The 15,306-nt window shown below is 35.3% G+C and overlaps 1 protein-coding gene and 1 pseudogene across 3 annotated transcripts in view; one reads left to right on the top strand and one right to left on the bottom strand.

The window, feature by feature from the left end:
* The window catches only part of SCAF8 (SR-related CTD associated factor 8), a 147,219-nt gene that overhangs the window by 121,862 nt on the left and 10,051 nt on the right, over positions 1 to 15,306 (bottom strand). The window lies entirely within an intron of this gene.
* On the top strand, positions 3,325 to 6,991 carry LOC140608574 (single-stranded DNA-binding protein, mitochondrial pseudogene; annotated as a pseudogene).

Raw genomic sequence — 15,306 nt, 5'->3', positions numbered from 1 at the left:
AAATTCAACACTAAGAAAAAGCAATATTAAGAAAAAACACTCAGGGATGCCTGGGCGGCTCAGCAGCTGAGCTGCCTGTGTCTCTGCCTCTCTCTCCCTATGTGTCCTCGTGAATAAATAAATAAAATCTTTAAAAAAATTTTTATTTTTTATTTTTTTAAAATATTTTGTTTATTTACTCATGAGATACAGAGAGAGACAGGCAGAGGGTGAAGCAGGCTCCATGCAGGGAGCCCGACATGGGACTCGATCCCCAGTCTCCAGGATCACGCCCTGGGCTGAAGGCGGCGCTAAACCTCTCAGCCACCCGGGCTGCCCTAAAAAAATTTTTAAAAAGAAAAAGCATGTTCTAAAAGAATAATGTGACCAATAGTGACTTTATACTGAAGTAAATTTCTTTGTTAAAAAAAAAGTTTGAATTAAAACTCTAAATATATAAGCTTGGGTTACTTCTACTGAAGTAGCAATATTCTTGATCACCCAGAATTTTTTGAAGAGCAAAAGCCAAAAAGATATGTTGCAGATATTCTGCCAGAATTCCCAGATCACACTTTTTTTAACAGATTTTTTTTATTTATGAGAGACCAGAGAGAGAGAGGCACAGAGGGAGAACCAGTCTCCATGCAGGAAGCCCCATGTGGGACTGGATCCCAGGAACCCGGGATCACCACCTGAGCCGATGGCAGATGCTCAACCAATGAGCCACCCAGGCGTCCCCCAGATCACACTTTTAACAAAGGCACAGCTCCTGATTTTACACTAAATGTGAGTATAAAAACTTCAAAACAAAGTTCCAAATGCATTTTTGAAATAAATCATATGTAATAGCAAACACTAAAGCACATAAAATCTGAAATGTTACATAAAAATCAGCAAAGAAAATTAATAATTGTTTTCCCTTTAAAAAAAAAATCCTGAAAACCTTTTTCTGTGGCTATAAAATACTTTAGTACAGAAAACTGGAAAATATTTAAAAAGCACAAAGATGACAGAAAATGCAAATTATCTAGTCTAACAATTCATCACTCATTCCAAATATACTCATTAGTACCAGGCACTATGGATCCAATAGAAGAGGCAGACAATCTCTCTGTCCTCATGGAACTGAATATGCTTTTGGAGACAGGCAATATTCTAATAAGCAGTTTGCAGAGTATAGTTAAGCATACAATGAAAGTAAAATTATTTGGTGAAGGGTATGTAAAATTGTACATCTTTCTCAGTATCTCAAATCCAGAACCCCTTTAAAAAAAAAAAAAGGTGGGCACCTGGGTGGCTCAGTTGGTTTAAGCATCTCTGCCTTCGGGTCTGGTCATGATCTCAGGGTCCTGGGAACAAGCCCTGTGTCTGGCTCCCAGCTCAGTGGAAGGAGACTGCTTCTCCCTCTCCCTCCCACCCCTATCCCTGGCTTGTGCTCTTTCAAATAAATAAAATCTTAAAAAAAAAAAAAAAGTATAAGATATTACCAGGGAAAATTATGCCTATTTTAAAATTATAAATCTGAGGTATGCAAACATCTGTCTAGTAAGATCAAACCTACACATTAAACTTTTGTTGGGGTGAGTGGGTGGGTAGGATCCTCTAGCTTAAAAAAAAAAAGAAAACCAGAATTTGATATATAAAAGTGCTAACAAAATTGTTATGATAAATAAAAATGCTTATTTATAACTATTCTTCCTATGGGTTTTGTAACTATTGTTTCCTATGGGCTAAAGTATTTTCACATAAATAATTAACTTTTTATACTTTTTATATTATCAAGCAAAACATTCTATTTCTTAACCATAACAGTGTTTAAGGTTAATATTACAGTTTTGAAAACTGTTATGAAAAGGAAATCATTTACTTTAGAATTTAACTTTATAGTTTAAAACACTGTTAGTAACAAAGAAAAACTATAATCAACTCTCCCTCCAAAACTACTAAAGAACTAAATTTAGGCCACAAAAAATTATTTTCATGGTCTTTATCTCAATACAAAAATTTATATATCCTTTCCAAATTCTTGGAAAAAAGTGGATATATAGGAATTACAGTGAGCCAAGATGGGGAGTAATTAAGTCAACTACAGCCTCTCTCTGCCACTGATTACAACTAAAAATGTCAGACCAAATATAAAAAAGGAACTACCTGTGGACTGTGAAAGGTAAAACAAGCTGACAGAAACGAGTAGAAGAGTAACCAGTGATAAGGGATCCCTGGGTGGCTCAGCGGTTTGGCGCCTGCCTTTGGCCCCGGGCCGTGATCCTAGAGTCCCGGTACTGAGTCCCATGTCGGGCTCCCTGCATGGAGCCTGCTTCTCCGTCTGCCTGTGTCTCTGCTTCTCTCTCTGTGTGTCTCTCATGAATAAATGAAAAAAAAAAAAAAAAAAAGTAACCAGTGAAGGCAGGGGTTGGGATCCTGCGTTGGTGCTTTAGTGAATTTCAGTGTTTTGTGTTCCTTTATTATCCCTAGGTTTTGATCCCAGAGAGTACAGAATCATACCACGCAGCCAACGCTAGAAGCAAAAGACCAGAAGAAACCCCTTTTGTCTAGCCAGAAGACTAGCTAAAGGACTCCTCATGCTACTGGTGGGCACCAGGAGGCGTCTCCTCTTCCTCCTCTCCCAATTCTGTCAGGCCTCGCTTCCAGTTGGAGGGCAGCCTCTGTTGCCAGCACTTTAAAACTCCCAAAGAGTACCAATTTCCAGACAGAGTAACTAGGAAAAGGGGCCCTTGTTATCCACAAAGTATGGTGAGGAATCCCAATTTTTTTCTCACCACTTCAACTCTAAAGGCTAAAAATGGGAGAGAAACATGACTTTTTGGCCACAGGAAGAAAAAAGGATGCCCTGGAATCTACAAAAGATATGGGAATCCCACAGAGAGCAGAGAGGAAGATCTTTTAATTCTGTGTATGAACTTAAGTCTTGGGCTCATTCTGGAATTGTGCCTACATATATGCCATAGACCCAAATAAATCTAGCAAAGGCTTTGAGAACTAAAATCTATGTAAATCACTAACTCCTGACTGTCATATGTGCTAGGCACACCTAAAACAGCAAAACAAATGCTTGTAAAATTGAACTGACATTGGAATCACCACAAAAAGGCAAGACAGAACTTGCATCCTGAACCTGATCAAGTTGAATGCCTGCTAATAAAACAAACCAACATTCTTAAGAGGATTTTAAAGAAGTCCTACAATATAATACTGAAAATGTTCAGTATACAAGCCAAACTTACTTGACATACCAGCACACACACACACACACACACACCCCAACCAGGAAGATCTGACCACACTGCTCAAGTGAAAGGACAATCAACAGATGCCAACCCCAAAATGATGCAGATGTTGGAATTATCACAAACTTTTAAAGAAATCATAGTGATCTTCAATAAGGTAAAGGAGAATATTCTTGAAATAAATGCAAAATTAGATGTTTTCATCAGAGAAAGGAAAACTACAAAAAAGAACTGGAAATTTTAGAACTGAAAAATACAGCATCTGGAACGAAAAGGTAGTATGGTGCTCAATACAAGAGCTATAAAATTTTTATGTGTGACCCTTATATTTTTAAGAAGCAAAAGGCCATAATCATCAAATTTTTACATCAACATTTCACACAACAATTTAAAAAATGTTCAAGAAGAGATTTAGTAAGGTATACTAAGAGAGAGTTTATCTGATACAAACATTATTAATGTAGAAATATGGAAGTGTCTAATATGTCACATGACATATATATTTATAATAATTACTTTATAAATATAAGAATTAAATACAAAAATAAGACCAAGAAAAATGTTCAGAAAAGTGTTAAAACTGAATGTAATTTATTAGGCATAATTTTCTTACAATTAAAAGTCCTACCCATTTGTTTCTATTTCATGCAATTTTTTAAACTTTTTTTTTCAAACCATAATCTAATTAATCCACTATGAAAACTTTTTCATTCTAGCCCAGTTAAAACAAAATAGAAAATAATGACGTATACACTGACTAATATTGGGTGAAACTTTTGTTCCTGTGATGTTTACAGAGGTGACAACTGGCTCATGACACAAATTGTATTTCTGATTGCGGGTGGTAAAGTTTCTCTGAGACACTGCTCTAGCCCACAGTCGTAAGTAGAAGGGAACATTAAAATTAATTATAAGGAAAATAAAATATTAAATTCTCTCTGGATAATTCTTGCCAAAGACTGAGTCTAAAGTGCAATCTCTGCTTTGTTCATTTTTTTAAAATGATTAGCATATATCTAGAAATGTGAAAGACATAGTAGTATAAAACTCAGATTTTTTTCCTAGTTGTAATCAGAAAAATGGGAAAAGGGAATTAACTTTCACATCTGAAATCACATTCTGCAACTAGTGATGTATACGCGTCCTCCTCCAACTGTTTTACCTTGCTTATGACCTTCATAGCAATCATCACAAGTAACATTATTTGGCCACAATTTGTTTTCCATTTAGTCTATTTATCTACCTACCTACCTATCTAACCCATCTCTCCATTCATCCATCCAGTTTGGAAAACACTGACCTCATATATTGTAAACCCTCAATAAATAGGTACCAATATCAGTATTCTTTTTTTCATATCCTCCACAATACCCAAATCAGTTCCTTGCACGTATTAGGACTTCAAATATGCTGATTTAAAAAGAAGCTTACTGGGTTCCAAAGGTGATCAGGTATCAAATACAAGCTGGCAAAATAAATTTATCAGGCTTCTTCATATCTGAATTCACTTGTATGCAACAGATTTTCTTCAAATAAGTGGTAGAATATGAAAGCCACAGGTAATGATATACATTTCTTCTATTTTTTTCCTCTTTGAACTTTACCTTTAATAATCTTTGCAGCCTTGTACCTATAATTCTGTGCCAAATATTCGTGAAAATAAGAAACTATTTCAAGGCATCAGAATGCTTCACTCTGAAATAATCCCCAATATCATTTACAATATTGTATAATAATCATTCTTGTATACTTTTCAAGCTTCCTTTAACTCTTAGGGTTAATCATAAGCACAATATTCTTAGATTAATAAAGTTTTATTATCAAGGTATAATTAACTAAAAACAAAGAACTGAGAAAAATACAAAGTCAAATTCAACTGATTAATAGGTCAAAGCTAAAGAATCATTTAAATCTAATCAACATTCACTGACTACCTACAGCAGATATGCAGAGTATTAAGCCCTTCAGAAAACAAACAAAAAAAATCTTGAAGAACTTCACCTCAGATATCTAATAATCTAGTGAGGTAGAAGGGGAGGGTCAGTGATATATCATTATTATAATATAGTAGATACTTAGCATTCTGAGATTTACCACTGTTAGCTTTGACAATTCACTAATGATCCCAAAGGTCTCTAAAATGTAATCACAGGTAATTTTGTGGAGACACTAATTTGAGGTGTGTATACTCAAAAACTGGTGTATGAGAAAATGATTTACTTAATTATGAGAGTGGTGGAGGATCTATGTTTCTCTTTTCTCATACTCTCCTTTGCATTTAACAGAGGAATAATACACTAAAGTGGTATTTAAAACTTGGGGGATCTTATAAGAACCTGAAGATTTTGCCTCAAGAAAACAAAAACACATGGCATACTTAGGTGCCAGAATAAAAACTGCTACATTCAAATAAATGAAATGGAGAAAAGGTTTAATAAAGAAGATGGAAGTGAAATGGGCTAACTTGGAAAAAGGGAACATTCCTGTTAGAGCTGTGATTCTGCTTCCACACTAAACATTCGTAACACACTTGTCAATAAATCTTTCTTTACAAATAGTAATTTTCAAGAAGGATTGTAGAAGAGGGCTATTTCCTAATGGGAATGCATTAGAATCTCAACACATCACTGTGCTTTCCTACTGGAAAATCACTGAGTACCAAAAAAACAAGACACATAGGTGAGAATATATAATGCATAGCTTCATATATAGAGTAAATGTTCCCATTTCAGAGTGTTGTGCATACACAATACATGTGGTAAGCATAATTTTATATACTTACTAATAAATATAAGTAAATTCTTTATTTCTAAAATAGTTTTGCATTAAAAGCCTTAAATCCATAGCTAGGAAAGCTGCACAGTTGAAGGCAAAGGTAATCTGAAATGTTTTAAAAGTATAAAGTGAATCAAGCAAAACAGTATGAAGAGACAGAGTAAAAATTAATCTAATAATCTAAAGAAAGCTTAGTTCTACTGTATAAACTAGAGAGAAAAGAGAATATAAATTAAAAGCCAATTCAAAACTAACTATAACAAACCAAGGGGGAAGTGATGAGGACCTGGACTAAAGTATCAATGCTTTATTTTTGTTATTTAATACAGAGAATAAAAAAGAAGGGAAGGATGCAAAGCACATTAAAAAAAAAAAAGAAACAACTCATTGGATTTCATGACTGAAAAGATATAAATGAAAGTGGCACCCAGGAAAATTCCAAGTTTTCAAGTCTGAGTGTTTGGGAGTAGGATTTTACTGCTGACATAAAGAAGTCTAGGTTCAGGCTAGAGTGTCCAGGGTAGACCAGAGGAAAAGCAAACAACGCACTTCAAAGACCTGGATTACAGGGATTTCATCAGTTTGTAAGACAGGAGTCTGAAACGGCTAGAAGCTTGGCTCTTGAGAGATCTCTGAATTGTGTGTGAATGGGTCAGGACCCTTCATGAGACAGGCAGAAGGAAGAAACCCAGCTGCACTATTTTCTGTAGTAATGAATGAAGGTGAAATGTACCAAACAAGTGACCATCAGTTGAAAGACAATATGGCACAAGTATCAGTGTTCCGAACAGGCCTCAGATGTGGCATATCAGTATGTGAATAAGGGGTCCCAAATTTATGTGGAAGGCAAAATAGACTATGCTGAATACACAGATAAAAATAATGTGAGGCGACAAGCAACAAGAATCATAGCTAGTAATACTGTATTTCTGAGTGACTAGACCAAGACAAGGCACAGAATGGACAATTCTTCTTTAGCCATTATTTAGAGGGTTTTTTTTCCCAAATCATGTACAGTTGTTATAGTTCCTAAGGACAAGAATTAAAATAGCCTTATATATAAAATGAGAAAAAAAGAGAAGAAGTCTAAGTTTGTGGAAGAAAGAGAAGTTTAGATTTAGCTGATAACACTACACTTTCATGTGCGTATGGACACAAAACACCTAAAAAGTTGTGAGACTGAATCCCATAAGAGAAAAGCAAAAATACACATCATTCTTAGAGCGTTAACAGTGGAAGAGATAAAGAATAAACACTGAAGACTAAGTATTGGAGAATAAGAAGAACAAAAGCCTGCCAGCCTCAGGGTAAAATCAATCCAGAAATAAGAGCAACAAATACAAACTAAAAAAAGGAAAGGCAGTAGCACAATAAAGCAGAAAGAAAAAAAAATTATTACTTTTCATCTACTTTGTCAATTATTAAGTACTATCACAAATGCTGTATCACTTTTACCTTCAGAATGGCCCAATGTGATGAAAATTTATTATACACGTTTTATAGATGCATAAACTTAGGGTAAGTGACCTAACTAAATTCAAATTGATAAACTACAGAATCATGCCTCAAACACAGTTCTTCTGCCTACCCAGACACTGTTTTCAAAAACAAAACAAAAAAGCTCACCAGTTAGCAACCAACTAAACATACACAATTGAGTCACTATAAGATGGTCGATGACTAGGGAGACATACCATTTAATAGCATCAATCTAACAACCAAAAAAGACTTTAATCAAAAGAAAACAGACTATGAAACTTATACATCCACCGACCAAATAACAGCTAAATAAATTCCATTTAAATATGAATTTAAGGCATGCCTAGGTGGCTTAGAAGTTGAGCGTTTGCCTTTGGCTCAGGGCATGATCTCCGAGTCCCAGGATCGAGTCCCACACCAGGCTTCCTGCATGGAGCCTGTTTCTCCCTCTGCCTATGTCTCTGCCTCTCTTTGTCTCTCATGAATAAGTAAAATCTTTTTTAAACAAACATGAATTTTAAGCAACAAACAAATTTTAAGCAATCGCCTAACAGGTTTAAGAGCCTTCCAACCTCCAACAAGGAAGCTCACTTTCTCTAAAGAATTAAAATAATACGAAAATAGACCAAATCCATTTTTTCTCCCAAAAGCTAATTCTGGGTTTGAGGGAAAATTACTACACAGTAACATGGTAATAAATGTGAAAAATTCCAAATATTGAAAGCTCTCATTCACTGCACACCATCCACCTATTGCTCTCTTAAGAAATGACCACTGCTGGGGTGCTTGGGTGGCTCAGTCGGTTAAGCATCTCCCTTCACCTCACTCAGGTCATGATCCCAGGGTCCTAGGATTGAGCTCCCTATCAGGCTCCCTGCTCAGCAGAGCTTGTTTCTCCTCCTACTTGTGCTAATAAATAAATAAAATCAGGAAGGAAGAAAAGAAGAAAGAAAGAAAAGAACGAATGAACCACTGTTAGACTGGGAGGCTGCCTCCAGAATTTTCTGTACACCTATGTACAAATGTAAGTATTGTTAAGTACGTATATGTATCTATGTAAAATGAATATATATTCCAGTGCAAAATTATACTCCTAGTAACTGTTTAAAATTTATTTTCTTGCTGGATTCAGTAAAATACTGAAATTCTTATAAATGATGACCAGCAATTATATGGGCCCAAAACCTACCAAATATATCATGGAATTTTGTTACATCTGTTCAAATGTTTTGTTCAACAATTTCTCCAACTTAGAAAATATGGAGAATATATTAATACTTTCTTCATAATGCATAATCTCCATAACTTTTATCTATTAAGGTATGTAATATAAACATACTAGGGGGACATAGATGTCCACAATAACATTAAATGTTCCCAATTGCAGCTTTTTTTAAATTTTAAACTACCTTTAGTATTGTTTTCTCTAAGAAAACTATCTTAGAAAAACTTTTCTAAAACGAGGTTTTAGAAAACAACATCAAGAACTGGTATTCTTCAGCTTTCCAAATACTTTACAAAATTTCATAATTTTATATATTCAAAAACTTTTTGAATATTTGAACACTTTCTTTAAACAGGCTTTTTTGAATATTCCAAAACCAGCCAATATTTTAAATATTTAAACAAATTCTGAGAGGTAGTCAAAGAAGGTATCATTATTTTTATTTTTGAAATGAGTAAACTAAAGCAAAGAAAAATTAATTAGAGGGGTGCCTCGGTGGCTCAGTCAGCTAAGCATCTGCCTTCAGATCAGGTCGTGATCCCATGGGTCCTGGGATGGAGCCCTGGGGACCAGGCTTCCTGCTTATCAGGGAGTCTACTACTCCCTCTCTCTCTGCCCCTCCCCCTTCTTGTGCTCACTCTCAAACAAGTAAATAAAATCATTTTTAAAATTAGTTAGAGGGATCCTTGGGTGGCGCAGCGGTTTGGCGCCTGCCTTTGGCCCAGGGCGCGATCCTGGAGACCCGGGATCGAGTCCCACATCGGGCTCCCGGTGCATGGAGCCTGCTTCTCCCTCTGCCTGTGTCTCTGCCTCTCTCTCTCTCTCTCTCTCTGTGACTATCATAAATAAAATAAATAAATAAATAAATAAAATAAAATTAGTTAGAAAACTTGTTCACTAAGGTTAATATTTAAGAGACCCTATGTTGGCAAATTGAACACCAACAAAAAAAAAAAAAAAAAAAAAAAAGAGACCCTAAAGGTTACCTTGTGTAATCCCATTTTATAAATGATACAACTACTATCTATCTCCACGTCACCTATAATCTCTCACATTTTACTTTAACAGCAACATACTGACTTTTGCAGCTTGGCCATGCTTTAAAATACTTGAACCAGGAGCCTTGTAAACAAACTGTCAGGGATGACCTAATAAAGGAAGTAGTTACAAAGTAGCCACCATTACTAAAATGTGAAAATTAGAAACATGCTAAGGATACAGGCTAACAGAGCAACTGCACTCCTCTCCCACAAAAAAGGTACACCATAAACGAGCTTTGTAATTTATGGCTTTTCTCACTTTCCTGCAAAGGGCTGAACTGCTAGAAAACTGCCAGCTAAGGGGGGGGTGTTACTGCACAATACTTCTTTGCCAAAGGCCCTGGGCATTTTCCCAAGGGCCCTTATCTTACAGGCAGGAGAGCAGAAAGACAGTAGTTTGTTCCTTATCCTGGCCCAGGTGTAGCATGAAATAAAACTCAACTAAGAATCCCCTCTTCCGGGGATCCCTGGGTGGTTCAGCGGTTTGGCGCCTGCTTTCAGCCCAGGGCGTGATCCTGGATTCCCGGGATGGAGTCCCACATCAGGCTCCCTGCATGAAACCTGCTTCTCCTCTGCTTGTATCTCTGCGCCTCTCTCTCTCTCTCATGAATAAATAAATAAAATCTGAAAAAACAAAAAATCCCTTTTCCCATTCCTCCTCACCCCTCAACATATAAATACTACCAAAATCTCACTAAAAATATACATACTGAAAACAAAAACATTAAACTCAGACACGAACATAAATTTAATTTGGGCACTAAGTGCCTTTGATACTAAACAAGTTTCATCATCTCTAAGCCTAAATTCTTCATCCATAAAATGAGTCTGTTCCATGATATACTATCACAGGTCTTGCAGGTCTAAAAGTTGTCAATTTCTGGAAATCAAGTTCAAGCATCGAAGTAAACAAGAATTCTAATCATAGAACCACTTACAGCTACAAATGTGTAACATGACTGTGATGGTCTTTAGCTGCCCTATCTAAAGTCAAAAGAACAAAAATGACTCTCCAAGGAAGAAAACAAAACCTATAAATATAAACAAACATGCACACATATAAAAATAACACTTTAGTTTAACTTTTCCCTGGAATCCAAACAATCCAACTAACTTCCTTTAATTTCAGTTCTTCTCTATGTCTTTTGTAAAGCATTAAAATTAAATGATGTGAATTTTACAAACTTTAGAAGTACTATTGATAATCAAATGGCCAAAATGAAAATGAGAAAAAATAATTCATTTGTAAATCCTCTCTATAACAAATCCCCACAAACCATATTAACAAATTTCTCAAATAAATACGGGTTCTATTTCTAATGAGATAGTCTTTACATTCACAATTCCGTGTTTATAATAAATTGTTTACTATAGACAAAATTAAGGTAAAGAATTGTGACTAGGAGCTAATAAAATGTTGAATGGTATGAGTAGGCTTAATATTAAATTCTAATAAAATCTCAAAATTTAAATCTTTAATTTTACTCATAGATTATTCCATTTACAACTTAAATTACAGTGCATAGGAGAACGGCAATTGTATAAGCAGGATTTAAAGCCAAGAATATTCCATGCAGTGTTGCTTTTAAATGTCCTCATATTCACGAATACAATATAATTGAAAGGATCAAAGCCTTATCTTAAAAAGTAAACAAAAAAACTAAAGAACATAAAGATTCTACAAGATTTTGCCCTAAACCTGCTTCTCTTCTTTCTCTATGTCATCTTCCTAGACAACTATACCCTCTCCTAAATCCTCATCTCCATTCTGCTTAGGTACCTATATATCCAGCTAGGTATCTCCACCTTGAGGTCCCACGGACACCAAATCTTCAAGATGTACAAAATTATTACTATATTTAGCAAAACAGTAAAAGTAAATATCTTTGGGTGGTTCAGATATGGGTACTTCATACTAAAGATCTTTATTTTATTCCAAGTTATTAAAAATGATCCCACTCCAACCCAACTCACCAAATTATCTTTCTCAAGCCTTTAGCTCCTCCTGATTTGTCCACCTTAGTAATTAATACCATACCATTTACCATGTCATGTAGCCAAAGCCCTGGCACGATCCTTGACCTCATATCCAGCTACCTATTATTACTAAATTTCTTTTGCATTCATCCCCTCTCCTATTATTACTGTAGTTGAGCCCCTCATCTTCTCTATACTAATTTAACACTCTTCCCCCAATCTCATCCCCTCATTGCCCTGCCCTGATCTCAAGATACTACTCATTTTTCTAAAATACACCTCTAAAACCCTTCAGGGGGCACCTAAGTGGCTCAGTTGGTCAAGCGTCTGCCTTCAGCTCAGGTCGTGATCCCTGGGTCCTGGGACAGAGTCCCACATCGGGCTCCCTGCTCAGGGGGGAGCCTGCTTCTCCATCTCCCTCTGCCTGCTGCTCCCCCTGCTTGTCTCTCTCTCACTCTAATAAATAAAAATCTTAAAAACAAACAAAAACACCCTTCAGGATCTCCATTCTCTTTTGACTAAAACTGACGTCTTACACATAGTGAAAGAAGGCTTTTCTTCAGAAGATCCTTGACCAATTCTCCATCATTCCCCCCAACCTCATCCCCTACTCAAAGTTGCCATTTCCTTGAAAATGATCTTTACCCTGTGCTCACATAACATGTCCTTCCTTATTCTGTGTACATGATGATATTTGTGAAGAGCTTACACAGGCTATACCACTCACTTCTTGTATCATACTATTCATTACATTATCTTTTGACTCTTTGTGGCAAAACATTCCCATTCCCACCCCTATTAGAATATGAGCTGAGAAAAAGAACACAGATATCTAATTAACACTGGTAACCACTGTGCAGAATATAATGCTTGATAGATGGCAAATATGAATAAAAAATAAAGCTCAACCAACCAGCAACTACATCCCAGTATCAATCATTCTTTCCAATTGCTAGTTGCTATTACATGAAAACCTTCATGGGCTATCATTACATTCTAGCAATTTGAAAATTGCAATTAAAATTGAATGAATAAACTAACAATCTTGAAGGACTAGCAAAATAAAGGAAGCCCTCACAGAATTATCTGGAATCATTAACTATTACAGCTCTAAGACACCTAACACATCTTAACCCTTTGATTTTGCAAAGGAATCAAAGTACTGATTGGAAAATTTTGTACAAGGAATGATGTGCTAACCTCTGTTCAACTCCTCTAAAATGTCAATACTCTTCAGTTGTTTCCAATCCTTGATCTTGTAATTGCCACCAAAGTAGAGATAGGCCTCTAAAAAAAGTTCTGAGTTCTTGTTTCTATTCTGTCCGAGAATTTAGAAAATTCTGCTCAATAAGAGGAATTGCTATATAAATAAAAAACACTTTTCTTGGTGTAAAAAAATTCAAAGATGTTAATCCTTACAAAAGCAGTCAGTCATATCTCAATCAAGTGTTTTAAAAAAACACTTATAGGAGCACCTTGGTGGTTCAGGAGATTGAACATCTGCCTTCATCTCAGGTCATGCTCCCACATTGGGCTCCCTGCTCAGTGAGGAGTCTGCTTTTCCCTCTCTCCCTGCCTTTCCTCCCCCCACTCCTCTCACTCTCTATCAAATAAATTCTAAAAAAAAAAAAAAAAAAAAAAAAAAAAAAGGCGCCTAATGGTTCATTAAATGCTTGTAGAAGTACTCAAAGAAGACCTCTGCAACAAACATGTCACACAATAAAAAGTCATTCTAATGATTTCTATTCAATATGTAGCCAGGGAAAATACTGAATAAAAATAATCAAAATAGAAAAAATGCACAAAGTTCAGGAGCTTTTATTAGATAAATAAATACTGGCACTATCAGGAGACTTTTTTCCTTATTTCAAGAATACTATGTAAGCAACTGCTTTCATCATGGTCCTCAACTTTGGACAGTATTTTAAGAATAATTTTATTTCTATCATATTATTCATTAAACCGTTAAAGAAAGACTAGCTGAATCACTATTACGTATCTGAATAATATTTTTTAAAGATTCTGTAACATATATGTATTTATTTACCACTAAATTAAGTCTAGGTTCTTTTTCCCAACTAATGAGGTTTTAATTGTCATCCTCCAGTGAGTTAATGTACCAATACACTGAAAGCATCATGATTAAGATAATTTTCAAATAAAAATCACACTTCACAAAAAAGAGATGGGAAGCAATGAATCAAACTTTTTAAAATTTGCCCATTTGGCTGCATTTTTGTCAGGTTTAAGAAAATGCTTGCTCTGTAATTGATATGAAAACAATTTTTAATAGATAAAATGTCACTAAATGAGTTAAAAAAAAAAGAGATATGAATTTCCAGTATACACCCATACAAATACTGAATGTAAACTCCATGAGGGCAGAGGGTTTTTTGGGTGGGGTTCTGTTTTCTTTTGAGGTCTGTTTTGTACACTGTTAAGTCTCTGGAGCCTAGAATAGTGTCTGTACTTGGTGGTAAGTACTCAAAAATTTTGAGTAAGTTATTTTCACTTAAGCAGCTTTTCAAATTGTCTGTTTCAAATTGTCTGTTGAATGTCTGTTTTTGACATTCAAATAAGCCTATTAAAAAGCCTGTAAGGAATATATTTTCTTACTCATTTATAATTTTGACTTATAAGTAGTATGTTATCAATCAAGTTCTCAGGTTTCAATGTTTGCAGCAGGAGCCAGCAAAAAATGGCCACTGGCCTATTTTCGTAGGCCCTTAAGCCAAGAGCATTTTTTATATTTTAAAAGAACTATGAGGGTTGCCTAGGTGGCTCAGCAGTTGAGCATCTGCCTCCGGCTCAGGGCATGGTCCTGGAGACCCAGGATCGAGTCCCACATCAAGCTCCCTGCATGGAGCCTGCTTCTTCCTCTGCCTGTGTCTCTCTGCCTCTTTCTATGTCTCTCATGAATATATAAATAAAATCTTAAAAAAAAAATAAAAGAACTATGAAAGACCAGTAAGAACATGTGTAAGAGACCTTAAGGGACTAACCTAAAATATTTACTATCTGTCCTCTACAGAAACAGTTTATTGCCCCCCCCCCGTGAATGGATATTCCATTCACAAGAGAATAAAAGTTTTGCATACTTTCTTTCACTGATGAATTGAATCTGCACTATTAGAAACATATCTTTCACCTAAGTCCTTCTCCATAACTAAATTTCTGAATTTGGGCTGGTTATTTGAAAAATGTTAAGAATAAAAATTTTAATATAGCATAAGTGGCTACAAATGGTGAAGCTAATAAAAATATTAAAGTTAATTTATGTCTAATGTTTTCCATACTAAAGAAATAACAAAAAAGATGAAGGAAAAAACAAAATGGAATACAAACAAACAAACAAAAAAACCCTGAATCTAATTCTATTTCAAATAAATAGCAAAACTACATTAAGGGGAAAAAACTAACCAAATCATGTTTGAACACAGCATTTTGACTATATACCCTCAGGTTAAACAAAACATGAACTATAAACAAGTATTAAATTCTAGTTAATAGGTTTTCAGAGACATACAGTCTAGCAATTCTGAAACTACTTTTTGCGTGTTTATGTTTGAACAAATAGATGTAA

The sequence above is a fragment of the Canis lupus genome, chromosome 1, assembly GCF_048164855.1.
Source record: "Canis lupus baileyi chromosome 1, mCanLup2.hap1, whole genome shotgun sequence".
Classification (NCBI taxonomy): domain Eukaryota; kingdom Metazoa; phylum Chordata; class Mammalia; order Carnivora; family Canidae; genus Canis; species Canis lupus.
The sequence above is the reverse complement of the archived record's forward strand: the minus strand, read 5'-3'. Positions and strand labels throughout refer to the sequence as shown.